Source organism: Aythya fuligula, chromosome 3 (genome assembly GCF_009819795.1).
Source record: "Aythya fuligula isolate bAytFul2 chromosome 3, bAytFul2.pri, whole genome shotgun sequence".
In the NCBI taxonomy this organism is placed as follows: Eukaryota; Metazoa; Chordata; class Aves; order Anseriformes; family Anatidae; genus Aythya; species Aythya fuligula.
The window spans coordinates 117,604,666-117,631,287 of NC_045561.1; the positions used below are offsets into that span (position 1 = coordinate 117,604,666).

At 52.6% G+C, this 26,622-nt stretch overlaps 1 protein-coding gene across 6 annotated transcripts in view; it reads left to right on the top strand.

The window, feature by feature from the left end:
* NCOA1 (nuclear receptor coactivator 1) overlaps positions 1-26,622 on the top strand; it is a 149,804-nt gene that overhangs the window by 65,489 nt on the left and 57,693 nt on the right. Inside the window, exon 1 of one of the 6 annotated variants that reach the window (XM_032185476.1) lies at positions 4,222-4,266. The exons of the other annotated variants lie outside the window; for them this stretch is intronic. The gene's annotated coding sequence lies outside the window, so the exon portion shown is untranslated. Of the gene's footprint in view, positions 1-4,221; positions 4,267-26,622 lie in introns of those variants that run through there. 6 annotated transcript variants of the gene reach the window in all.

The following is a 26,622-nucleotide window of genomic DNA, read 5'->3' on the forward strand; positions in this document are numbered from 1 at the left end:
TTTTGTGTTCCCTCAGCTGAAAGCGCTGTTCTGTGCCGTCTGGGGATCGGCGAACCATTGACACCCCCTCGTTTCCTCAGACTGAGACCTGTCGCGCCTTCAGTGGCACGGCGGACCCAGGGGACAGCCAAAACCCCAAATCTGGCTCGTTTTCTTCCTGGGAGCAGGGCCTGCACCGTGCTGCTCTTCGGCACAGGCAGAAGCTCGCAGCAGCGCCGTGGGTCGTAAAATCATCGCCGGCTTCATGGATCAGGCTTCAGGTTTTTAATCGTGCTGTATAAATACGACGCGCAGGTGCTGCTGAAATGCCACCTGATGGAAGTCTGGAGATCCCAGATCCTGGGATGGCTGGGGCTGGGGGCACCCTTGGGTGCCCCTGTCCCCCCCCTGTCCCAGCAGGGTGCCCAGCCCCACGGCCCTGGGCTCGGGGAGCTCTCCAAGGAGCAGCCCCCGGCCCCTCTCGGGGCAGGGATGGCTTTGGTGGCCGGCGAGGTTCTCCTGGGACCTCCTCGTGGTCATGTTGGTGCTCTGACGGGGAGAAAGGAGAAAAAGCTTCCATCTCAGAAGCATTTGCATGAAAGCTGCAGCGTCGATATTCTCATTAGCTTTACGATCTGCCTGATTTTGGATTCCTCCTCGCACCAATTGCTTGCTGCTACACCACAGCTTGTAGGGAAAAATGCTTCTCGTATCTTCTTGCAGGAGACTGCCAGGACTTCCTGCACTCAACGCACTGCTTTTTGAAGCTGAGACCTAATTCTTTCCTCATTTTCTTCGGAACAATCATTACAAAGCAAGCTGGACCCAGGCTGGGCGCTGGAGGTGGTTCCCTAACCCCATCTCCCGAGCGGCTCCGTGCCCTTTGCTTGCAGGGGACTCGGAAAACCTTCAGCCACCCCTGGTTTGGGGCTTTGCAGAGCAGCACCGTTCCTCCCAGCCCCTGCTGTGGCCATCGACCCGCCACAACCACTTGGCCCCATGCTCCTGCGTGCCCTGGTTTCGTGCTGCCAAGAGGGGGGGATGCAGAAAACGGGCAGGGTTTTTATATTTCGGTGCACGGAGGAAGGGATGAAGCCGGCGTGTGTTCGAACCTTTCGGCACGTAATTAGGTTGCGATCCCCAAGGGTGAAGGTTTTCAAGATTTCCTGCGAGTTTTGTCCCTTTTTTTGCACGTGCCTGCTTGCCTTCTTCAGCAGCGCAGCTCTTTCATCAGAATCGCTGTGCCGGCAGCGTGTAATTTCGCTCTGACTGCTGCTGATGGCAGCGCAGGGATGAGCGCTGCCGCACATATTTCCCTTTTTTAAAATAATTCGTAATAGGCCAGGCTGGGCGATGGATGACAGATGGATATAAAATCACGGAATCTGGAATAATTTGGGGTTTCGGGGAACTTAAAACCCACCCAACCCATTGCTGTGGGGACTGGGGGACTCATATTCCCCGGTGCAGACCCACGTGGGGTCCCGGTGTTTTGGAAGCTCGATAAAAAAGCTCTGAGCTTCCAGCTGGGGATCTCGAGAGCAGCACCAGCATCAACAAGTTCCTCGCCTGCCCTCCGTGCCTACTTGGGGAAGCGTTTTTCCTGGAGAGGGAAGGGGGAAGGAGGTCACCACACAGCTCCAGCTCCGACAATTCGCCCTAGTGCCGAGCCTTAATCCCGAACCTGCCTTTTTTAGCATCATTATTATTATTTTTTGGCATTTTCCTGGTACAAATCCTGTTGGGTCCTGAGGGCTGCGTCCCGCGGGCACAGCTGGCTCCCAATTAAGCCTGGTTACCTAAGCCACTGCAATTAGATAAGGATAACAAAGGCAAAACATTTTTCCGAAGCGAGGCTGAACCCAGGGTGTCTCCTGATTGTTTTCTCTTGTCACGTAATTGAACCCTCAGGACCTCGCTGCTCCGTGGGGGGGGGGAGTTATTTTCATAACCCGTTTGTAATTACTCCTGTCGTGGAGCCTCTTACGAGGCATTAAAACGAAAATCCAGCGAGCGGCGAGGCATCGATCCCTTCCCTGAGAAGGGAGGGTCTGCTCGTAGCACGCTGCTTCCGACTGCTTTTGGGGCCAGAAAATGCCCCAAAATGTGTGTCACGGCGTGAGCCTGGTGCTGGAGGAGCCCATGGGGAGCTCACTTGGGGGGGCTGCCCTGCTTCACCTGGGGGGCCCTGCACCATCTGTCTGCGGGGTGTACAGACACGTATACGTTCTGTACTACTTCTGTTACGTGATGTGATGCTAGATGTTATACTTCATAGCATATATGTTGTTAAATATACAGCATATATTATATATAACATGTATAATATGATATATAATATAATATATAACATATAACATGTAGTATATAATAGGTAAGGTATAACATGCAATATATAATATATAATACATTATATATAATACATAGTACATAATACATAATATATAACACATAACATATAATATATAATATTTATAATATATATATACTATATACTATATAATTATTTTCAGTACCAGCTGGGCCAGCAAACAAATCACTCATTTCTGAATGTTAAACCTGCTTACCAGTGTTAAAATTAGCTTTTTCCTTCCTATTACATATTAAGATATAATATAATAATATACAATAATATATGACAATATAATAATATAATAATATAATGTCATATAATCACACACTATATTATAACATATATATACATATAAATGTATATATAAACTATATCTCATATAATATATATACCATATAATGTACATAGTATATAATATACATACCATATAATATCCGTACCATATAATATATATACCATATAATATATGGTATATATATACCATCTAATATATAAACCATCTAATATATAAACCATCTAATATATATCTCATATAATATACACACCATATAATATATATATACACCATCCCTGGATGTACTAGAGATGTGTAGATGCGGTGCTTAGGGCCATGCTATAGCGGTACACGTGGCAGTGCCAGGTTAACTGTTGGACTTGATGATCCTGGAGGTCTTTGCCAACCGAAATGGTAGAATCCTGGAATGGTTTGGGTTGGAAGGGACCTCAAAGCCCCCCCAGTTCCAGCCCCCTGCCATGGGCAGGATGCCAGCCCCCAGATCAGGTTGCTCAGGGCCTCGTCCAGCCTGGCCTCGAACAATTCCAGGGCTGGGGCAGCCACAGCTTCTCGGGGCAGCCTGTGCCAGTGCCTCACCGCCCTCTGAGGGAAGAATTTCCTCCTAACCTCTCATCTAACTGCTGTCTGTTATTGTATAACCATTAAATGATTCTGTGAGTCTAATCTATATAAATACATATAATATGAACACATGTAAATAATAAGATGTACACACAGTATGTAGTGCAGGAACTCTTGCTACCGACTCAGTGAACGCCTCCATGTCTTTGCACAAAGAGGAACCAAAACTGAGCCCCAATCTTTGCGCCCACCCCCCCGTGCCACCCATCGAGCTCATCCCTGCAGGAACCGAACTCATTTAAGCAAAGGTTTTTTGTCGGTCTGGGTCTGAGCTTTGCCTGCATCCTCCTGCACGGCGAGCCTGTGCTGGGCACGGTTAGAGGAGGAAGTTTGCTGCTGCCCGTGGTTTTGCAGCCGTGCCCCGATTTGTAAAATTTCAGCTTTGCCTTTGGATCCCTCGGTGGCTGCTCTGAGCTGATGGGGGTCTGCTGTGGGTGGAAAACATTTGGCCCGGGTGTTTTAGGGGTTTAGGGGGTAGCAGCCTGCTGTGGTATTTCTTTTTTCCCCCCCCGAAGTTTGCACTTCTTTCTTCGTGCTGCTGAATATCAAGATTGCACCACTGCGGAGTTTATAACACACGCCATCCGTTCGGAAGAACATCTTTTGTTTTTGTCGCTTAGCAATTCCAGGCTGAGCTTCCATTTCGGCAGCGAAATTCACCCTTCCCTTACCCGGAGCTCGGGGAAGCTTTTGCAGCAGCAGCCTCGATTCCTGGCCGAGAAGGTGCCGCGAGAGGCGTCCGTGTACGTAATGCAGCGCGTGTGCTCGGCTCTCCTGGGGTGTGGATGAAAAGGTGCCCAGGTGAGCCACACCTGGCCCGGGGGGGAGCTCCTGGAGAGAAATGGAAGCTCTTGGAGACCCTGGCTGAAATCTGGAGGAGGTGGCATCCCTCGGGGGATGTTGGCACTGGCTGTCCCCGCGGTGCGTCCTCGGGTTTGTCCCCAAGGAGCTTTCCAGAGCGGGACCCCAAAGGCTCCAGGTGGATGCGCGCAGAGGGATTCGCAGCTGCAGATTTTGGGTGGGTAGAAGGAAAAGGGTAATTTTAGCCCTGCTAAGCATGTTTGAACAGTCAGCAACCAGCCATTTGTTTGCTGGCCCAGCTGGTGCTGAAAATAAGCGGCAGCCTGTTCCCTAGTGACTTGGATTTCACTTCAGTTGTCGCAGCGCCCTTAACGCCGGTCCCAGGTACCCCACGGGGACGCAGAGGTCCCTTCCCTTTCAGGAGAGGGCTCAGGGTTTTTTGGCTGAGACTTTGAACCCCAAACCTGTCCCGAGCTGCTTATTCCTTGCTGTCCACATCTCCCCAAACCCCACAGCCCCTGGCACCCGGGTGTTGGTGTCTTCGTGTCTGCCCACCCCGAGCACCTCGTGGTGCCGCAGGGACCCCAGCCGGGTGCAGAGGATGCCGAAAGTTGATGAGAAAGGATGAGAAACCTCGGGCTGAATTTTGTTCTGCCACCGATTTCTCCCTCAATAAAGCCAGCCTGTGGGCTGGGATGGATTTGGGGGCTTCAGGCAGTGCGTTTGTGTCTCGGGGCTGGTAGCAGAGGGGCTGGGAAAAGCATCTTGCGCACGACTCTAGCTGGCATGCCTGGAAGAATGCGACACGCTTAATTAAGTTCAGTTTTTATTTAGAGTTTGCTCTTTTGGATTGGAGTAAATAGAAACATTAAGTGCTGACAGTTGCTGAAACCAGACGTTCACCATGAGCTTCATTTCCGAGCTGCAGAAACAGAACCAAGATCCCGGTGAGTTCCTCAGCTCCTTGCAGCTTTTTTGAGCGATGGAGGGATGCTGGGCTGCAACATGCCCAGTTCGCTGCCTGCAGCACGGACCCAGAATTAATCCCACATCTTATTCCTGTTGCTTTTTAACCAAAACAAAGCTATTTTGGCCCTGCCCTTCCATTCAGACCCTTACCTCGGTGCTACCTGGAGCGGGCAGGGAACCTCCGTGGAGGAGGCTGTTGAGGGATGTTGTTTTCCCTTCCTAACCTGGCCACGGCACGCTCCAGGTCCCTGCTTTTCCTCCTTTTAGCACCCTTTTAAAGCAGATTTATGATTTCTGGGGGCAGAAAGCTCAGGGTTGCTGTTGCTCGGGGAGGCTCTCAGCCACATGAGGCCAGTTTCGGGGCGTTGAGAAGGGACCCGAGGATGTGTTGCTGGCTGTCACAACACCTCAGATTTGCCTTTATATACAAGTTAGCATAAAAGAAAGCTAAATCCTGGCTCTGAGTACCCTGGCGAACCACCGTGGAGGGGTATTTGACAGAAGAACAGCTTTCACCTCTTTTTTAATTCATTTTCTTGAGCTGGGGGCTTGGTAAGCGGTCACGGAGCGGCGCCTTGGGATTCAGGTGGTGCCAGGGGGTTTGGAGGGTGGAAGGGCTGGGGTGGAAATGTCCCTGAAGTTGGAGTGGGACTTGCCCTAGGTGAAAGGTTTGGAACCTTTTCGCTCAAAACCTGTGCTTGATTCAGGAGAAAGCATAAAAAGAACGAGCCCGGCCGTGCCCTGAGAGCTCAACGGTGTGATGGGTGAATTGCCGCGGGGTTTTGTCTTTTTGTAAATTATTTGATAAAGGTTCTCAGTGTCCAGTGTTGACCAGCGACTATTTTGGGGAAAAAAAGAAAGAAGTTTAAGCAGTTCACCTGTACTTGGAGCCTGGTGGCTGCAGGTGAGTCCCAGCTGGGCCGGGAGCTGCGGCGGGGGATTCGCTTCCTCCGCTCCCTCGCTTCCTGCAGTCCTCGTGAGCAATCACCCTGCTCAGGAAAATGAAAACTTGGGCTCCCTGCGACTGCTCCGGAGCTTCTGCAGATTCTTCTTTGTGTTCCAGAGCTTTTGTCTTATTTAACTCTGTGCTGGGAGCAGCGCTTTGCCGGAGCTCACCTCCCTTTTTTTACGGAGACATTTTATCGGGGTGCATCCAACTGCTCCGGCAAGGCTCAGGCTGCTCTCTTCTCTATTTTACCTACGAGGAGAGGGGCTGAAAATTCTCCTCCCTTCCTGCAGCCTGGGGAATACGCGGGGTAGCCAGCACGCAACATAATGAAGACAAAATTTGTTGTTCCGCCCAGGTTAACAGCAATGTTCTCAGGCGCTGCTCCGCTGCCGGAGAGGCAGATGCAGCTCTGACAAAGCCATCTATTAATCATTCATTTAACACAGCAGCTGTAATCAAATTCATTGCTGGAGCCGGGCCATGCCAGAAAGGGTATTTTTGCTGCTGAAGTCAGAAAAAAAATGAACAGCTGAAGGGGTGGAATTTGTTGGTAAACTCTCGAAACTTAACCATATTCTCCTTTTTTTTTTTTTTTTTTTTTTTTGGATTTCTATTAGATGCTTACCCGTTCCTCCAAGGAAATGGGTGTTTTCCAGCAAAGGCAGCCAAAGGGTTAAGCAACAGCAGAAGAGATTCCAAGACTGCAAAGAGCAGAAAAACTGGAAATATCCCCTCTAAAAAAAAATAAATTAATTAAAAAGCTTCGCTTTGAAATAATTCAATCAGAAACTTGATTTTTGGGCAGCTGATCCAGGTTCAGTCCTCAGCGTAGTTTGCTCAAGGGCGTGGAGGAGGCAGGGTTTTCGCCTGGGCGTTGGATTTTTGGGGGAATTTCGGCTTTCTCATGTTTTTCTCCTTTCCCCTCGTGCTGTCTTTGTGCAGCTGGAGCCCAGAAGGTCTCCGCAGTCAGTGCTTGGGGCTTTATTTCTGGCACCGGTCTTCGTGGCTGTGCCACCGAATATTTTTAATACCCCTCAGTGCTTTCCCTCCTCATCCTCTGCCATTCCTCTGTGCATTTTGTCATCTCTTCTCCTGGGCCACCCCAAGCCCAGGGTCCTGCCGTGTCCCTAACATCCTAAATTTAAAGGATGCCCCCGGACGCGATGCCTTAAATAAGTTATTCTGCAGCGGTAGCTGTACAGGCTCTGAGTCCTCCAGGGCTTCCTCTCATGTCTACCTCGTGTTTTCCACCCTTTTTCCTATATTTTTTTAATATTTGGGCTTTTCAGCTCCCTGGTGAACACAGCTGTGGTGGGTTCAGGTATTTTCTCCCTGGCTGCTGTTTTCTGGAGCTCTCCATCACACATCTTTCGAGTTTCTCCCTGAGGTTTCCTTCCTCTGAGGCTTTCTCCCTCTGTTCTTCATCGTCTGTCGCTGGTCAGGGCAAGAAGTCCCATCGTGGCAACGATTCATTTTTGGGTTTGAGGAAGGGAATTTGAAATCCAGGCTTCCTTCTCGAGCAGCACAGAGCAGGGGCAGCGGTGGAGCTCCCAGCTCGGGGTCCCAGGAAAAAAAAAAAGAGGTTCAGCTGGCACAGCGATGGCAAAACTGCAGCTTTTTGGATCCGCACCAAAACAGCCATTTTACAGCCCAAACATCTTAAGGTTCCTCTGTTTGCTTTTGTTTCCTGTTCGGTAAAATAACTTCCAGACTGTGTGGGCGACGCGAATCGCGGCGCGCAGACACGGCGAGACCCCGCGCTGCGGACCACCAGGACACGGCCCTTTGGGGGAAGGCAGCAGGGTGACAGGAGCTTGCATTTTCCCAGAGTGGTTAATTAGGAAATTAAGGGCTTGGTTTTCATCCTTGTGCTGCCTCGAGCGCGAGGAGGATGGGGTGAGGACTGCTTCTGTCCAGCCACCCGGAGCGCGTGTGGCTCCTTAGCGGGGCCAGCCTGTGCGCATCCCAAATTTTACCCAAACTGGTACTTGTCACCCTTGCCTTGTCCCACAGCCACCTGCCTTCAAGCCCAAGGTGACATTTGGGGAGCCCCTTTCATAAAATCACAGAACCACAGAATTATAGGAGGGTTTGGGTCGACAGGGACCTTAAAAATCATCTTGTTCCAAGCCCCTGCCCTGGGCAGGGGACGCCTCCCACCGGAGCGGGCTGCCCAGAGCCTGCAGAGGAATAAAAAAGCTGCTCCCGCTCACTGCCAAAATGCTCCGTGGTGTAGAGGAGCAAAATGTGGGTCTGCTGAGGGTTTGGGGTCATTTTGGTCACGTCGTGGCTTTTCCTGACAGGGAACGGTAATTCTGTGTGCCACGGGAGGCTGGGCTCGGCGGGGCACACGCAGCCGTGACTTATAGGGATGCACATCAAAAATTAAAAATAAAAAATAATTTAAAAATTAAAAAGTAAAAAAAAAAACCAAAAAAAAAACAATAGACAGAGTTGCAGGCAGTGAGTGTATCGCTTTTGCTTTTTATTTTTGAAAATCCAACAGCAATCAGGCATTTCGCTTCATTTTTTTTTTTTTCAAACCGGAGCCTGTAGGACCGTACCGGCGCCGCTTTTAATCCAAACCACGAGCCTCAGCGCTGCTTCCTTCCCCTCCCTCCTCCTCCTCATTCCCCCGGGAGCCATCCCTGCCATCGCAGCCCCCTGCCGGGTGTCCCCCAGGTGTCCCCCAAATTTTTGGGGGGCCGTGAGCGGGGCGGTGGCTGCGTAGGGGCGGATGCAGCACGCTCCCCGCCGCGCCAGCTCCCCGCCACCTCACTTCTTCCAGGCTTTTATGTAACAGCACGAAGAAAAGGGAAAAAGGGACGGGGTCCGGCTGCTGCCTGATGATATTTGCATTTTCCGACGCTGCTTTTCTTTCCCTTGGGGTTTTTTTTTTGATTTTTTTTCTCCATCCAACTTGGCCGAGAGCGGTTGGGGTGCCGCGGCTCCCCTTCGTAAAGCCGTGCACCTTGAGAATAATGCGCGGCGGGGAGAGTTCCCTGCTTCCACGGTGACCTTGAAAAAAAAAATCAGCCTGCAAATGGTTGAGCTGGAGAGATCTGGCAGGAATCCTCGCAGCGACTCGCAGAAGTAAGGACGTTACTTGTTGTTTGTTTTGTTTCTTTTTTTTTTTTTGTTTCTTTTTTTTTTTTTTTTAAAAAAAAAAGAGCGTTCCTCGTTAAAAGGAAAAATGCTGATTGCTTCACGTTCGTTAATCATTGATGGGAGAAGTAAAAGCGGCAGATGAAGTTAATGATTTCACACGCACGCGGGGGGAGGTTTGGGTGCTCCTTAGCGAGGCGTTGCACAATTTGCAGGAGCTCTCCCCCTTTTGCTGGAAGTTCCCGGGGGCTGCGCGGGGGCTCGCAACGCCATTTGGCGCTTCGGTTCCTCCCGTTCTTAAAGGCTTTGAAATATTTGTATTTTATTTTATTGTATTTTTTTTTTTTTAAACAAACAGCCCCGTGGAGGCATTTCATGGCAGAGGCGCGCACCTGCTCTGCTGGAGCGCTCTGATTTTGACGGCGAGTGTGCGCGGCAAGGTTGGGCAGTCTGAACTCGGGGCTGGGGCAGGAGCTCACACGCTGCTCTCGGCAGCTCCTTGCCTCACATCGATGCCGTGCTTCAGCTCCAAGCCCTGCTGCTGCCACAGGGACTCCAAAAAAAGATCAGGGGACAAACCTGGGGTCCCCATCCCCAGCCGAAACAACCGGCTGTGGCGGTGCTGAAGGCTAAATCGTCGCCGGAGGCACTGCTGCACCCCTCCTGCGTGGCAGTGGCAAATTTAATGTTTCCAGACCTGGCTCTGGCTTTTTTTTCCCCAATTGTTTTGTCTCTGTTGACATCGGTGCCCCGCTAAGCAGCACGAGAATAACGTCCAGGTGCTGGCAGCGTGATGCCTCGCGGCACCCCTGGGCTTTCAGAGCGCTTTTCTTTGCCCTTTTTCTTCCCTGTGTTATCCGTCTAGGTCTTAAATAGAGCACCCTTGCACTAAAAGGACCTCTTTTTAATGAAAAAAGTATGATTTACCCATTCCCACCCTGGGGCTCACCAGGGTTTACCCTCTGCTTTGTGTCCCCCATCCTGGGCACCCCGGCACGCTGCAGGTGAGTCCGTGCCGGTGCCTCGGTGCCCCGCTAACCCGGGTGCTGTCAGCCTCTGCCCTATTTCCAGCCCTTCCTCTGCTGCCTCTTCCTCCTGGCACTCCCACACCCAGCGTCCCCAGGCTGAATATTTGTGGATTTCCACGATTCGGAGAGTTCCCAGGTCCTGGATAAGGAGCTGAAGACACGGCTTTGTGTCCCCGAGCGTGTGACCTTCAGCTCTGCTGCTCGGGGAGGGCACCCTGGCCTCGCATCATCCTGCCTGGGAAAAGGGCAGGGGCTGTGGCATCGTTTTAGGCTCTGCGTGGGCTTAGAGAGGATGTGGGATTCACATTGACACGGGCTGGGTACCTACAGGAAGAGCCAGGCACGTTCCTCGTGGTCAGACCCGTGCTCGCAGTCACGTTGCCAGCCACGCCGGCACTGATGCTGATTGCTCCAGTGGCCCCGACAGAAATTTGGGGCTTTAAATCGTGCCAGCTCCCCGTGCTGTGGGTTTTCTAGTGGTGACAGGACATTATAGGGCAGCTTTCATGAGGGGAGGGTCAATAATCAGGCAGCAGTAGCTCCTGGCACACGGAGGGTGCCCACGGTGCCAGCTCAGCCTCCTCAGAGACCTTTTTGGGGCCGTGCCCATGGCAGGGGGGTGGCACCGGGGGGCTCTGAGCTCCCTCCCAGCCCAAACCTCTCCGGGATTCTGTGATCCTATAGCTGCGACAAGCAGCATTGAATTCCTTACATGAAAAGCAGGTGTGCAGGGTGAGAAATGTTTTTAAAACGGGCTCCTTTGCTCCATGTCAGGAAGAGGAAAAAGCACGAGGAGCTTTCTGCGCCATCGCGGCTGCTCCCGGAGTGACAGCAGGGAGGCGAAGCTGGGAGCTGCGCGCCTCCTAACAACTTGTCAGACTTTTAAAATTTTCACACCCCGTACCGTGGGCATGTTCGTTGCTTAATTAGCCTGCCTTTCATTATTCTCCCTGGCAAAAAAAAAAAAAAAAAAAAAAAAAGCGTCAGGATCCAAAGGTTGTTCAAAGGGCACGAGGTGATGCAATTACTCCTGCTCCTTTTTGCCTCTCCTCGCAGGCTGGGCTCTCTGACATCGTCCTCGGGGGGAAAACGGGGTGCTAAAACGTCCCCTGCCACCTTCCTTTTGCTAATGGTTGTTGTGGTCCTGCTGCTGGCCGAGCGTTTGTTGCGCTGCCGAGCGCGGCGGCCGTGCAAGCGCCGTCACTGTCACGGCCGCGCACCTGGAGCGTGCTGAGGAGCAGCCACGGAGGTGAAAAGGAATAAAATTTCCAGCGGTGCCGCTTCTTGTGGCAAATTGGGGCTGGCTACGAGGTTCTCTCCCTTCCCTGGGAGCTGCTTTGCCACCCTGGGGCTTCGTTAGCGAGCGGTGCTCGGCGCCGCTGGGTCCCTCCTGGTCCCCGCGCAGCCCCAGCCCTCCAGGTGCCGTTTTCTCCCTCTTTCCGCCTGCTGAAAAGGAAGATTTCTCCTCAGCCAGCAGGGCTGCAGACGAGGGGATTGGCTGGAAAGCGTAATTAGCCAGACTGCTTTTAATTAAATGCGGAGCTTCGACCGTGAAAGTAAAAATCGCCGGGATGCGAGGCGCTGCGGACGGCGGGCCTCCCGGAGAGGGTGGCTGGGGGCGGTGAGCGCGGCGCCGGGATGGATCCCTGATGCATGAGCTGCTGCTGGGCTCCGTCGTGGTGCTCAGCACGCCGTCGGGGGCTGTGCCCCGTCTCCGATCTGCACGGAGCAGCCCGGCCTTCTCCCTGCGTTTCGGCTGCGCAAGGTAGGCTCGAAAAGTTTGTCCTCGGCTCGCACGGTTTCAGCAAAACGCCGTAAAAGCAGCGGGTGCAGCGGGGGCTTTTCTTCCTTCTCAGCTCCCAGCTGCCCAAACAGGGCAGGATCCAGCTCCAGACCAAGTCTCGGTGGGGAATTTCCTCTTTTTGGATACGCTGAGCGAGACAAGAGGTACAGAGCCTTCGGGTGCCTTGCTCCTGAGCTAGCCAGGTAGCTGTCAGCTGCTTTTGTGATCCATCCCTGTCTTGATTTTATCTCCGCTGCTCCCTGGATCCTGGCTGGGGTTAGCAGAGCCGTACGGAAGGGGGAGGAAGGTGTTGCGTGCGTGTGTTTTATAATTTAATGGGAATTAACTGCTGTGGGATGCTGCGTGCAGCGGTGCCGGGGCACCCGCTGGCCGTAGCCGTGCCTCTGCTGGCACCTAGCTGATAGTTTTGGCTTCGGGTTGGGGAATTTGCAGGAGTGTTTTTCACCACTAGCCTCTCTCCCCACGGCAGTAATCCTTCAATTCATCGATTTGTGCCTTCATCAGAACCAAAATAAGCGCCCGTCCGTCTGCTCGGGCAGCTCCTGGAGCTGATCCCCGCGGGGGTGCGGGCTGAGTTTTTTTCGGGGCTGCTGTTACCCACCTGGAGGGACGTTTATTGAAGGGCAACAGGGTTTGTGGTCGGGCTTCCCCTCTGCTTTTTAAGGGCTGGAAAGCATCTTTGAAGAACTCTCTGGCGCTGCAGAGGGATCGTTTGTGGAAGTCTTGGAGGCAAACGGGCTGCGGGGCTGTGCCCAAAGTCACCGAGCGCCACGAGGTGTCCGGGGAGGATTTAGGGAAATGGAGCAGGGGTGGGGTGCAGCACCTCTGCTTTGATGCTCTCCGAGTCACTCTGCACCTACTCCCTGCCCTATTAAATCGTTCACGAGGAGGGTGGATGGAAGGAAGGAGCTGGGAGCAGGGCTGGAAGCTGGAGGGAAGCTCTGGGGTCGCTCCCGGAGCCCACAGGATGCCCTGGGCGAGCGGGGCCACGTCCAGCAAGCCCCCAGGGAAGCTCCTTGCGGCTTCAATATCTGCTGCTGCCGTCTAGCTGGTCAGTAGGGGTGAAAAATGAGCTGGTTTTGGCTGGATGGCTTCCAAAAATAGCGAGCCCAGCAGTTCGGGGGCACTTCAATGTAAAACCAGGGGTAACCTCTGCAGAGCTGCTGAAGTTCACGGTGCCTTTCTTCCCCCCCTCCGGCCCTCCCCACGCCGCGTTCCCTGCTGCCTTGTTTGCCTCTTCATTATCTCGCAGCTCGCTGGGTTTGTAAGGACCTCAGGGCAGGGATCCTCCTGGTTTGGAGGTGTCTGCTGCAGCTGGGAGCGCGAGGAATAGAGGATTAATAATGATGTAACAAGCTCCGGCTTTGTCTCCCTCGTGCAGCACTGCTGCTGTGGGTTTTTTTTTGTGTGTTTTTTTTTTTTTTTTTTCTCTTTTCTTTCCCCTTTTCCTCCATATGGTTAGTCGAAAATATCAGCTGAGAGGAGAGGGAGGTGTTCGGAGATCCGAGCCTTGCACAAAGGGAGATGGCAGAGGATGGGGGAAAAAAAATGAATCTGCGCTTTCGGAGCGGCATCCCCTCCGCCGTGGCCACTTCTTCTCTCCCCAGCCTTGTGTTTCGGCCCTCCTTAGCCTGCTTTGGCTTCCCCTGCGGCGTGATAGCTGCTGACCTGTGAAGCTCACAGGCGGAGGAAGCACCTCGGGGGGCTTGCAGGGCAGCGGGGAGACCTCAGCCTCCAGCTTGGCCCGAGGACATCACCCGGGGCTGGTGAACGGAGGCACCGTGGAGCCCTACCCGCGGCCTGCAAACGCAGGAGTGACCTGGGCAGAAACCCAGAGCCCCGTCGATGTTCCTGTGGCAGCGGCAGGCGGGCAGCAGTCGTGCTCAGCCCCCAGAGCTGAATCTCTGAGCCCGACTCGAGCCTTCTCCTTCTCCCCAGGCAGGTCCTGGCCTGCCCGTGCCCTCCGACACACCGCTGCGCGGCCCCCGCCGCATTCTCCGAGCTCTTCGCCGACTCCTCCGGGCAGCAGCCTCCTCTTGCTCCTCTCCGAACCTCATGCGATGGATCCCCGGCCGTGCCCGGGCCCTTTAGGTACTGCTCTAAACCAAATAAATGTTGGGGAAGCCGAGCCGCCTCCGAATTTCTCAACTCTTGTCGCTCGCCCTGCCGCCAGTTTCTAGAAACCCTTTTCTTTTTGTACTCCGCCTACTTCGAGATGCCTGGAGATTTGTAAGAAGCCAGAGCAAGCAGCTGCGCTCCCGAGACTTGCTCAGGCAATTTTCCTGCTCCGCCGCAGCTCCCGGGGAGCAGGAGCTCAAGGTAACGAGATCCTGGCTCTGCGAGCAGGGCTCAGCCTCGTGCGGCTCGCGGGGTGGAGGTGGAGGTGGCCGGGGCCTCATCCTGCTCCCCGTGGAGGTGGAGGCCTCTCGGTGCCGGCCCTACAGCCAGGGGAATTTCTGCTGCAGCACGAGGTGGGGTTGGGGTGGTTGATTTTGTTCCGTGGTTGCTTTCACCGACGTAGAAATAACCCTTTGGTTGTCTTCTCCCCAAAGCAGGATCCCTCTCCGGTCCCTCAACCGGTCCTGTGCCTCTTCCGCCACCCACCTGGGAAATTCCAGGTCAATTTTGCCTTTCCCTGGTCAAGATTCATCAACCCGGCCCCTCTTGGTGTGAAAATCTCCCCCTCTGCAGGCCTGCAGAGGATTCGATGTGAGGTTGAGACCCGCTCAAACCGAGCCGCTTCCCCTTTTTCCCCGGGGTTCGCTCAGGCTGGGCGCACTTTGTTGTTTGAAATCTTTTCCTTCTGAATCCCTTCAATCGCGCTGTCATCCGCCGTGCTCTTTTATGACCAATTGTTGATATCGTTCTGCTGAGAAGGTGATCTCAGCTGTGCATAATGCTCTGTTTGGTTAGCTAATTAGTCAGAGATAGCTACTGATGCTGCCTCCAAACCTGAGCCCTTCATTCTCCACGCTCCGCTGACCGTGTCCAAATAATCCACGAGCGCTCCTCTGCCGCCGCTGCGTTCTGCGTAAGTTCACACGCGATACCTCGCTCCGGATTATCACCACCTCTGATTAATGTGAAGTGGTTAAAAACCCAACCGCAGCACCCCCAAATCCAGCGATCCCTCGGGCAGAAGCTGGGCTCGATCGGGGTTGTGCGTGGCTGGCTTTCGTTGCGTTTCCTGCCCCTATTCCTCAAGTCCCCGGCTTGCTTCATAATCAGGTTTTTGTTCTCGGGGATGGATACAGCTCTTCCGAATCTCGTATTGTACGCAAATTTCGATAGCTCTCTGATCCCTAATTAAGTTATTAAATACAAGAAGGCTTAGCAGATATCCTGCTAACGCTGCTGGGTGATTCGCCGGCTCCTCCGGGAGCTTTGCTGGCCAAAGGGAGAGGATGGCTCCCACCTCGAGCCGCGGGAAGGGCTCAGCTCATCCCTGCCCAAAAAATTGCAGCTCTGCTGCGATTTGGAGGCTGTCTACACCTGACTTGTGCTCTGCTCGAGGCGGAGACGTGGCACGACGCACCGCGCATCGCCTGCCCGCGCCGCTGCGGCTCGGGGCCGTCGCTCTAACAGCAGTAATCCAATTAGCCAGGAGCTGCCTGGATCTTCAGCGCCTTCCACAAGGGCTCGGCTTTATTTTGAAGAGGCTGCTAATGCTTCATTTCTTAAGCTGCATTCCTCTTTGTGCACGCTTGTGTGTTTTTTTTTGTTTTTTTTTTCAGTATCTCCCTCTACAGACTTTGCGAAGATTGACTTTGCGCAGAAAAGAAACCAAATTTTATGCTTTATTTTTTTTTTTATTGTTATTGCTCTGCCTCACTAATGGCTTCTCTCTATTTAAAAAGCTTCGGCGCAGCACTTAGCTTGTCTTGCTGATAGGGTTGGTTCCGTGAGGGTAGGCTGTTAATAGCGAGGGCGAAGCACTTGGTGGATTTGATGGATTGTTTGCTTTGGTCACAGGCAAATTAATGTTTGGGTGTAAGGTACTGGTGAGTGAAATCCTGTGCTGGAGCACCAGTGGAGAGGGATGCTCCTCGTCGTGAGCATTGCCAGGACCTGCGGAGAAAGCAAAATGGAGGTTTTTGTCTTCTAAATGCAATGGGGGAAAAATATCTTTGACAACAGGAGTTTGTTTCAATACTTGGGATGCGCTGCTGAGGCAGGATGTAGCTCACGTCGCGGAGCTGAGCTGAAATCCCAAGTTCTGGACTCACCAACAACCCAAGGGGCTACTCAAGGGCTACCCAAGTACAGGGAGGCGAACACTTTGCTCCAAAAGTGTGTCGATGCAGAGGGTGAACGGCGGCAGGTTGGGCGCTGCCCATCGGTGGCAGTGGCCGTATCCTGGCTCGGTCTCGTGGTTGGAGCTGGTGTTTGCTGCAAGAGGAGGTTGGCAGGGGCTCACGTCGCAGCTTCCAGCCTGTAACTGGAGGAGGGAGGCAAAGAGACACGCACAAATTCACCCGGTCCCATCGCGGCGTCCCCGTGGGAGTCGTGTCCCCGTGCTCCAAAGGGACCCCGTGGGCTGGAGGGCACAGGGACCTCCAGCTGGCGCCTCTGTGCCTCTCCGCACCTCCATCGGGCTGCTGGGTGTCGGTGTGGTATCAAAAGGATATCAACGGGTGGCTTTGGGATGGAGAAGTGGGTCCAGAACCCACAGGGGTACTCCTCAAGTGTGGGGAAGGACTTTGGGGCGCAGGTGGTTACCGCAGCTCCAGGTAGAGGCAATCAAGGCGCCGTCCCAAGGGGACGTTTGGCCTGAAGATTTTCTAAAGCTTGGCTTCAGCAATCAGAATCAGATTTTTTTTTAATTCTTCGTAGTTCTGTGGTTTTAAAAAATGTGCATTTGTGCCTTCTTTTATCTTTTAACAAAACCTGCGAGCTGACCAACACTCGGCTTCTTATCGCGGGCGGCTAAACCAGGATGATCTCCCCTCCTCCTCTGCTAATCCCGAGATAATGAGAGATCAGGCAGAATTTAACTAGTAATGCCAACTCGGATTTTGCAGCGGGCTAGCGATCAATGGGTTAAGAACGTATTCTTTTATATTTTTATTTTTGGTGTGCTCGCTGCGGCTCGGTTAGCTTCGTGTTACACGAGCTCTTCGGGCTGGCGCCTTCCAGACTTCTTCCGTGGCACGCAGCCTGCAGCTCGCCTCTTTAGGAGCGGAGCTGTCGCTGAGGAATTTAGCATCGCATCTAATAAAACTGATGAATTTATTCGCAGGGAAGCCGCAGCAGGCTTTTCAAACCGAGCTCTGTAACGCGCGCCTTTTGTTTTGGTGAGCGCAAAATTCTCTCCGGCGGATGAAATGTCATCGTTTCGGAGGCGACGCGGGAAGAGTTTCCATCCAAATTCTGCTTTCCCCGAGCGCGCAGACTCCTGAGGCTCGGGGCTTGGAGGCTGTCCTCGGCCTCCTCAGCCTCTGGAGGACGTGTGTTGGCTCGGCCACCTCCGTGAGCGAGGTGGCAGCCGGTGGCACCGTCTTGAGGCCCGTCCAGTTGGGGAGCGCGTTGCGTTTGCTCCCCCGGGATGTCCCCGCTGCTTCTCGGCATCCCTCTGGCTCTTAGAATATCCCGAGGTGGAAGGGACCCATCAGGATCATCGTTGATCCCATAAGGATCATCGTTGATAGTCCTTATGATCCTCTTGGCTTCGGACATCCATTGATGATCCTCTTGGTGTTGGGCATCTCGGTTTGGTTTTTCCTGGCTCTAGCAGGAGCCTGGACGCTGAGCTTGGCCATGCCGTGCTGAGATGGCAGCGGTGAGAGCTTCCCCATGCCATCATTCTCCCCGGGGATGTGTTTTTGGTGGTGTTTTGGGGGTGTTTTTTCACACCTCACTGAGACAGACGGGTGTCAGCTCCTCTCGGGGTTACGCCTTGCTCTGGTTCCTTCGGCCAGGCTGCCTCGCTCTGCTCTCTCCCCAAAAAGACTTCCCCAAAAAGACTTCCCCATCGAAGCTTTCCTCTTGCCTGCTCCTTTTCCCCAAGTCCTCTGGCGTTTTCACAGCTCTGGTTTGTGATCCTCTGCATTTTGGGCTCCCTCTCCCAGAGGAACTGAAGCTGGAGAGCCCTAGAGGAAAAAATAAACCCAAGAGGAGTCCCACAGAGGGCTGAGGAGGAGCAGGCAGAGAAGGAAGGTGGAAAGCAGAGGTCGTGGCTGGAGGCAGCAGGCTGTCAGCAGGGATTTCTGTCACCTGGTGCTGGTGGCACCCGTGCTGCTGGTGGGGATGGCAGGAGAACAGAGGGGAAGTGTGAAGTGTTTGAAAGCAGGGCAGATGGGATCAAACGAAATGGAGCAGAAGCAAAAGAGGAGAAGGTGACGTTCCTGCAGGTGTGGCAGCCTCCTTTCGGCTTTCTTTGGGGGGCAGCTTCAAGGTTAGTCCTTAAATTTGAGGTCCAGCCCCCCCCAAACTCCACTTCTTAGCATTTTTGGCCTTGTTAGGGGCTGTATTGTTGACTCAGCAGATGGTGTCTGAGCCACCAGGCCCCTCGCGATGGCCAAAGCTCCTCTCTGAGACACGGAGGCACGGCTTAATGCCCTGCAGGAGCTTCTCCCACCGGGGATGCTCCACGCTCGGTGCCAAACAGCAGAAACTCTCGGGGGATTTTGCTGGGCTTCCAGCTGAAGCTGGCCCCGCTGAAGGCAGGCATCAGTTGCTGGGCTTCAAGGAGGATTTTGGGTTTGTATCGCTGCAGCGGGAATGCTAATTAAATACGCTTTGTGCTCCAGAGGGCTGAGCGGCTTGGCAGCTGTCGGGGCTGCTGTTTGGCACCGTTCCTTCCCCAAAATGTGTGCTTCTGATGCACAGAGGTGCTGGACGACTGGCACTGGCACTACCTGGCTCTTACCAGCGGTGTTTGCCGGCAGCTGCCGGCCAGAGTTCCACTTTTACCAACTTTAAGCGTATAGCAAGGCACTGCCTCCCGTGTATTTTTGCTGAAAGTCTCAAAATTGGTGATTGTGGGACGTAATCGCCATTCCTGTAGCACCAGGGAATTGAAGCTGGAGCTGAGCTGATTGCATGCACTCAGTTTTGCTGCCGAGCCCTTGGCCATCATTCTTTAATCCATGCATCCGAGGTAGCTGAGGTAAGGAAGGACAGAAACATCAAATGAGAGGTGTGTAGATGTGTGTAGATATATATATGTGAGTAAATCCTGCATATTTTGGATAGAAGGGACCAAATCCTCACTAGAGCAGGACCACAACCAACATGACACGGAGTCCGAATCCCCAATTTGCTCCTTAAAAAGAGTTTTTCCAGCTCCATCCTGCTCCTGGTGTCAAAGGTGCTGGGGCCAGGGCAAGCTCTGGGGACTTGCAGCTCGGCCACACCGCTGGCCAAGCACCTTCTCTGCTCGATGAGGTTCCCGTAACGTTTCCCAGCTCAGGATTTGTCCCCACGCTGCTGCTTGCAAGCGATCCCCTAACCCAGGCAGGCTCACGGCGCTTCTTCCAAAGCCACATGTGCTTCCACCGCAGTTTAATTTGAGTTACATGAGAACCTGATGTATTTGTACGTTCTGCCAAATAATTTATTCTCCCCATAGAGAAAATTGTGTAATTGCAAAGTGTAATTCACAAACGTAATATGAAACTAAGTGTGTAATGTTCTGTGACTGCAGGGGAATTAGTGTTATTTTTTCCTTTCAGAAGCTGTATAAATTAACCCACTTTTCCTATCAGTTACTGGGAGAAAAGGTTACGCTTCTTGCAGTTGTGTTTTCTATCTTATCTCTGCTGTAAACATTGCCAAGTGATCCTCGCTGCCTCTCAGACACAAGCAGCTCCACGAGGAAGGCTGCTGAAGGATGCCAACCAAATTGTGTCTCCATCTCCATTCAGGCAAGTCAGGGGCTTTTCATCAGTTTGTGTTTGCGGCACATTTCCATTATTAGGGCAAAGTGGTTTCAAAAAACTTCAGTTTTGTGTATTGAAGGAGCAGGGTTCCTCTCCCATCGTGATGGGGGCAGAGCTGCGTGTTTTGCTCAGCGTCCTTTAGCGAGAGGTGGCTGAAGCAGAGCCCTGAGCCCTGTGGTGCTGGCAGCAGGGTGACGATGCTCTGCTCCCCCCTAACTCCTCTCGGGTCAAAGCCCTGAAGGATTTGCAGCGTCGGGCTCTGGACTCAGTCCTGCCTGGATTTGCTGTTGGTTCTTACGTTTTGGCTCAGCGCTGAATCCTTTTAATATTTTTTGGGGGGCGACTGCTTGTTTTTATCATCCTGGGATCCAGGGGGGTTTTGTCATCCCGGGCTGGTCACGGGGAACTTCGTGGCCCTAAAAGGGAGCTTGGAGGAAGGGGGCAAAAAAATACAACTTGGTGGAGCGATGCATTATTAATTTATACACACCTCACCTTGACTCACCTTCTCAGAGGGTTTCTCCCATCACCATTGTTGCTCTCTGACTGTTCATCCACCTACCTAACCTTGCTAGCAGCCTCGCTGCTTCCCAAACCTGTCACCACGCATGACGCAGCCTTGGGGGGACCATAAGGGTAGAGCAGATGTGACTGCTGCCCCCTGTTCCCCCCTCTCCTGTCCCCTCCGGTGTTTGGGGCAGCTCGGAGAGCACGCAGTTATGAAGAGGAGAGCCTGGGGATCTTCCCCAGGCTCCCAAATACAAAACGGTGCAGAAACTGCTGGAAAAAATGAGGCTGCTGCACGAAAAGCATCTGCTGGTGCTGTCAGCGCTCGTCCCAAGATGAAAAAAATAGTTACATCTGAGTTGGACGGCGCTGAAGTCCAGATTTTAGGGAGAGGCGTAAACCTCACAGCATGACCACGGTCCCCTTTGCCTCTCCTTTTCGCTCTAAATCAGCAAAGGAGGGTCTCTGGTGTGATGTTAAGCCCCAATTTTGCTTTGGGGTGGCGTGGAGGCCGTGGATGTGGCGTGGTGTGGAGGCTTGAATGCCAACAAAAACGTGCATAAACAAAGTTTTGTGGGTTTTCTTCCGTGACTCAGGCAAATTCGAAGCGGAGTTTCCACTTCTGGGCTTCAACTGGAAGGCAGAGGGCAGGCACACTCACATGGACACGCTTTGGGGTCGGGGACAAGCAGCCCCGCAGCCCCGCTGGCACGGTTCTCCCCTCCCAGGGCTGCTGCACAGCTGCTAACAGCAACCAAATGTGCAGAGGCCTCTTCTCCGGGTTTTGCAAAGGGAGAAATGCCGAGATGCAAAGGCTGGAGGAGGACGTGCTGCCGCTCGTGAGCAGCCCTCTAATAAGCCAGTTGGTGTGTTGTGGGAAAACAGCTGGTGTAAGGAGAAATTTGAATTTCTATTGGGTTTTTAATGAGGGTGAAAAACAAAGCGCCTTTAAGACTTGGAGATCTTTAGGTGTTCTTTTAACGTACCTGCTCTGAGTAGTTGGCAAGGGAAGCGTGCCGTCGTCCTTCCAAAAAGGCTTTTTACCTGAGTGTCTTGTGGCAGGGGGGGATAACTCAGCTGGGCCAAAATTATGAGCCATAAAGATCTCAATTGCAAATAGTTTCAGGGTACCTGGGCATCTCTCTGAAATAGTGCCCTCCTTCCCTGGTTTAGCAGGAAGCACTTGGGCCGACACATCGAGTCACTAAAAATTAACCAGGAGCATCTCGCTGCCCCAAAAAGTAACATGGAGAGATCAGGTGGAAGGCAGCACCTCGTGAAGGTGTTGCAGGAGCTGGTGGGCTCCTGCCCGGGGGCAGCAGCGATGCGGAGAGCGGCGTGGGGTGGCGAATCCTTCTGTGGTTTCCTGTTGGTTTTGGAATGGAGAGGAAGGAAAAGTGGAGTTGTGCATCTTATCCCCGTGACTGGCTTCGTTTTGGTGCCTGGTCATCGCGGTGAGTGATCCGAGAGCAGCTTGAAAGGTAAATCCTAGAAAGTCAGGGCAGGTGGCAGAAGCTCCTGGGTCATCATTTCCTTGTCTCTGGGACCTGCAAGTCCCCCAGGACATAGCGCTGCTCCGTGGCCCTGAAAGGGCAGCGGGCTTCTCACCCAGCTCATTTTCAGCTTTTGGGGTGCTTGTTTGTTTCTGAATCGCTTTTCTCCAGCTGCCTGCCCTATATTTGCAGTGGTGTTGCCCTGCCAGGGGACTCGAGGCGGCGCGGAGAGGCTGGGGCAGAAGTGGGACGCGGCGGTGTTAGGAACCCACGTGCTGTGACAGCCCCTGCCCCGCGAGTGCGTGATCTAATTAAGACAGACGACAGATGGCTACGACAAACAGATGTGGGTGAGCACCAGGTAACAAGGAGATGATTGCAATTAGTGTAATAAGCGGCACATCAGTTATCTTGTGTCTGTTGTGTTTTAGCTGAGGCGGCTTTGAAAGAGAGCTTGGGAAAATAACAGAGTGGCATTGTGGATTTCCAGAGGGCTCCTCAGGCATCAAATATTGATTTCCCACAGCTGGATTATTCATTTTTGTAGTGCTGAGGCAGGGCCCTTTCCCACATTTTCCCATTCATTTGTAAAGCAAATTGGCTGCTGGAATTATCCCTAGGCTAAGGGGGAATGACTGCTGTGGGTCTGTGAGTTGCAAATACAATATAGATGATTGGTGTATTAAAATTCACCATTTCTCTAAGCCCTGCGGACCGTTGTCTCTGTAAGGACGATGCTTAGTCCTCAAGGACTTTGATTTATATACATCTTTCCCTTTTTTTGTGCTTTCTGGGTGTCAGACGTGTAGCGAGCGAGCACTTGTTGAACTGGAGTTGGAGCTGAGGTTCGGCTGGCCTGTGCCTTCCTCCTCGAGGAATCCACTTTGATGTTTATATTTCTGTTTGTTTCCGTAGACAGAATTACCTTCCGCCACATACGTTCGATGTTATCGATTGTACGGCCCGCGCTACGCTTCCAAAGCAAAACGTTTCTTGTGGGTAAAAGAACTAAGCGATGGAGGAGCCTGAATTCGGAGAGCAAAGCTCGTTTGCTCCGTCGGGTGGTCACGGGGGAGTTTCTAGTGCTCGGAATTAAAATTAGGGGAAGAACCACAAAGGGAAGGTGGGGTTGGTCTCACATTAGTATGCCCTTCACCCCCTCCTGCTCTGTGGAGGACACGGGTCTACCCGCTGTCGGTGAAGGACTTCTCTCGCTGCCTCAGCGAGGCTCCAGCCGCTGGGCTCCGATCTTGTTCCCTGACAGGAATTTTCCACATAGTCCTCTTACAGCTAATGTGGTTAACGTAACCACCATCTTGAGTACTGCCTGTGTGGCTCCTGGGTGTTCAAAGCTCCCCCACGGCCCTCAGTACCCGCAGGGAGGTGCGGAGAGGCCGGAGCCGGGCTCGCCTCAGCTCTGCTCAGGGCCAGGCCCAGAGGCTTCCCCTGCCCCTCAGGCAGCACTGCTGGGCCCAGGGGTGCCGGAATCCATTTTCCTTAAGGCAAACAACTCTGGAAAACCTTTCTGGAAGGATTTTGGCAGCGTGAGCCTGTCCTCCGTGTCCCCCTGCCCACGGGACGAGGCAGCAGGTGGGCGCGGATGCGCTCGCACGCTTGCTGGGGAATTGAGACCGTGGGCTTTCGCTTCAGCGCATCCCCGAGCTGACAGCTTTTATTAGCCCGCTGCCTCGGCAGAGCTGGCGATAATTAAGATTTCTGCATGTCCCACTTAGCTCGTAGGAAGGGAAGCAAACACCAGCCCTGCAGGCACCGGGGGCACGGGGTGCAGCCAGCAACAGGGACACAGCGTCTGTTTGTGGGGACGTCGGAGCAAGCTGCTCTGCCCCCACACCAAAAGGTGCCCAGCACTCTGTCTTTGGAAACCAGTGAAAATAAATCTTCATCCTTCATCTCCTTCCTCTTGTGGCCCTAATGATCACAGGGACACGGGGCTACCGCAGCTTTCCTCGAGCCCTCCTGGTGACCTTGAGCTCCTCTCGGTTAGCTGTATCTTGAGGTACTTTGAATTCTGCTTGAATTCGGTCTCAGGTGATGATTTTCATCTCTCCTTGCCTGGATCCCCGCATGGAAACAGGTGCCACTGCGTCCCCTCCGTGGTCCCACACAGGAGAGCCAAGCTGGCATCCCTGGAGGCTCTGAGCACTGCACCAACATCATTGCTGTAATAATAATAATTATTGCAGTAATGATACAAAGCCGATCACTCGATGCCAAGAGGGGATGTTCAGGCCAGGATGGGTAATGGGAATGAAGAGAAATCCTGATATTTGCATTCCCTGGGCTGCGTGATGTGCTCTGGGGTGGCAGAGCACCATAAAGATGGACTCACCACCAACAGAAGCAGACGGGGTTCCTAGAGGAAGAAAACAACTTGGAGATCTTTTACTGACGGGTTTTATTTCCACCTTTCTTTTCTGCACTGCTTTGCTCATCTTCTGCCAGAAACCCAGGGTTTTTCTTATTCCAACTGTTCTTTCCAGGTAGGGTTTGATGTCCCAGAGCCAAAGGGTCCATCTGTCGGCATCTCGGTGGGGCTCGGGCAGGAGACAGAGGCTGGGGGAGAGACAGGAGGAGACAGGCGGGGAAATTGGGGTAAGGTACCAAGAAAAGAGGATTTCGATTGAAGGCAGACGTGTCTGCTGGCCAGTGCTGGCGTGGTGGCATATGGATCCAGGGATTTTCCCCCCCCCCCCACAAGGAGCGTTGCACAAAACAGATGTGACATTTGTTTTTGACAACTTCAGCAGCCGAAAGAGCGAGGCTGGAAGTCTCTCCTTTTTTGTTTTTTTTTATTATTTTTTTTTGTTGTTGTTGTTGGGGATGAGGTCAGGAAAAGAAGTTTGAAAGAAAAAAAAACCGAAGTAACAACACATGCAGCGGGTTAGCGAGTGACTCACTCGGTCTCACCCCTCGCTTCCCCGCTGGCCACATTACGGCTTCGTTGTTTCACCCTTAATCTGCAGAAGTTTTTTTTTGGTGCATTTTTTTTTTTCTTTTAAATTAAATCTTGTTCTGACCCCAGTGCTCGGATTAGCAGCTGGCGATGAACTTGTGAGGGCAACGATATAGATGTATCCTTATGACATTCCGAGTATGCTCTTAATTACCTCTAATTGAGGCTGTGTACGCACAGATGGGTTGTATTTTGCTGATAAATGGGTGTAATGCGAGGGATTTTTCCAACACTGGAGTTCTCTGTAGAGCAGCCCTACTGATTGTGCCTCTCTCCCGTAGATGTCAGCAGTATTTTCTAAGCCGTTTTTTGGGTCAAACTCATCCAAAATATGGAAAATACATTTTAGAAAAATGAAGTTCTGTGAGAATTAAGTATTCAGTGGTCAGCTCTTGTCTTTTTTTTGCTTTCAGTGGTCATGGACAAATCAAAATCACAGTTGGTGTTAGTATGACAGCACAAGCACTAAGCCTCAGCAATTCACACGCTTCTTTTCTTTTTTTTTGTTATTTTTTTGTTAATATGGAAATTGCGTTCTTGTAAAGATCCCTAAGGTCGTGTTGAAATATTGATGTGGGCTGGGGCTGGAGCCTCTGTGTCCCCGGTGAGCAAGGCTCTTGTCCCTGCGAGGATGTTCATTAGCATCCAAAAAGCAGCAGCTCCTTCAGGTGGATGTTTGGGATCGATGAAGGAGGGGAGAGTGCAGGGTTAGAAATCAGAGGTGGATTCATCCGCATGGCTGTGGGAGGTGACGTCAGCTCTCGTGCTTCTTATCCATTCCCCTCTTCAGCTTTTTTTTTTTTCTTCCAATTAGTCTCTTTGAGACAAATTGTCCCCTGTGAGCAGATGCAGTGGTGCAGCGGGGTGCTGACGGCAAGACAAACCCGTGCCTGGTGCTGTATCTGTCTCCACAGGGTAAGAACCATCTCTGAGAAGTTCTTGCTGCAGACCTTGCCTGCTGCTTGAGTTTAGCCCTGGTCTAGCTGGCAGCAGGGAGCTGTGGTTTGTGTCAGAGGAGCTTTCTTTGCTTTCACATGCGGGGTAAGTTGCAGCATTGCTCCTTTACACTGCTGCTGCAAGATCACTGACTTGCACATCCTAGGACCACGCGTGAAGCTGCAAATTGCAGCGACTTTTTGAGAATGTCCATGCTTACAGCAAGCACACACTGAATGTCTTGGGTTTGCAACACGAAGCAGGTTTGTGTCCGAGCGGTGGGCTGGGGACAGCTGCGATGTCTCTGGGCTGTGGCTCCTTTTTGGAGAGCCAAAAACCGTGCGTCAACGCGGCGCTGGTCGTGGGTTTGTGAATAACCCCTGAGCATCCCCTGGGTGAAACAGCAGCGTTTGGTGCAGCCCCTCATTGCTGCTCTGGTGGCAAACCTTAGCGACAGCAAAGGAGCAGTTGTTTTACCAGGTTTGCATCAGGGACAACTTGTACAAAGCCTGGAAACCGCTGCCCCTGCTCCCCCCCCAGCCGAACTAATTAGCTTGTTTTCGTTACCGTCATGCTGCACTTCATCTGTTTCTGTTTGCTTTCCTATCCGAGCAGAATATTAACATTTTTACAAGAAGTTGGTGTTTAGAAATCAGGTTTCCTGCGAAAATGCCCCGGCGTGGTCTCACCAGGAGCGCAACCCTTGCCCTTGTCCACCAGTGCTCGTGGGGCTCAGCGGGCTATTTTTAGACCAGATTACATTTTTGGCCTGTCCGTCCTGCCAAGTTTTGCTGTAAAATAAACTACTTTTACAATAAAAAGAAACACTGAATGTATTACATCAAGGGCTTAACGCAAGCCAAGGATTTCAGCTAAGGCTGCAATTTTGTCCTTAATTCACCTCTCTGGGGCATCTGGCGGCTCTTGC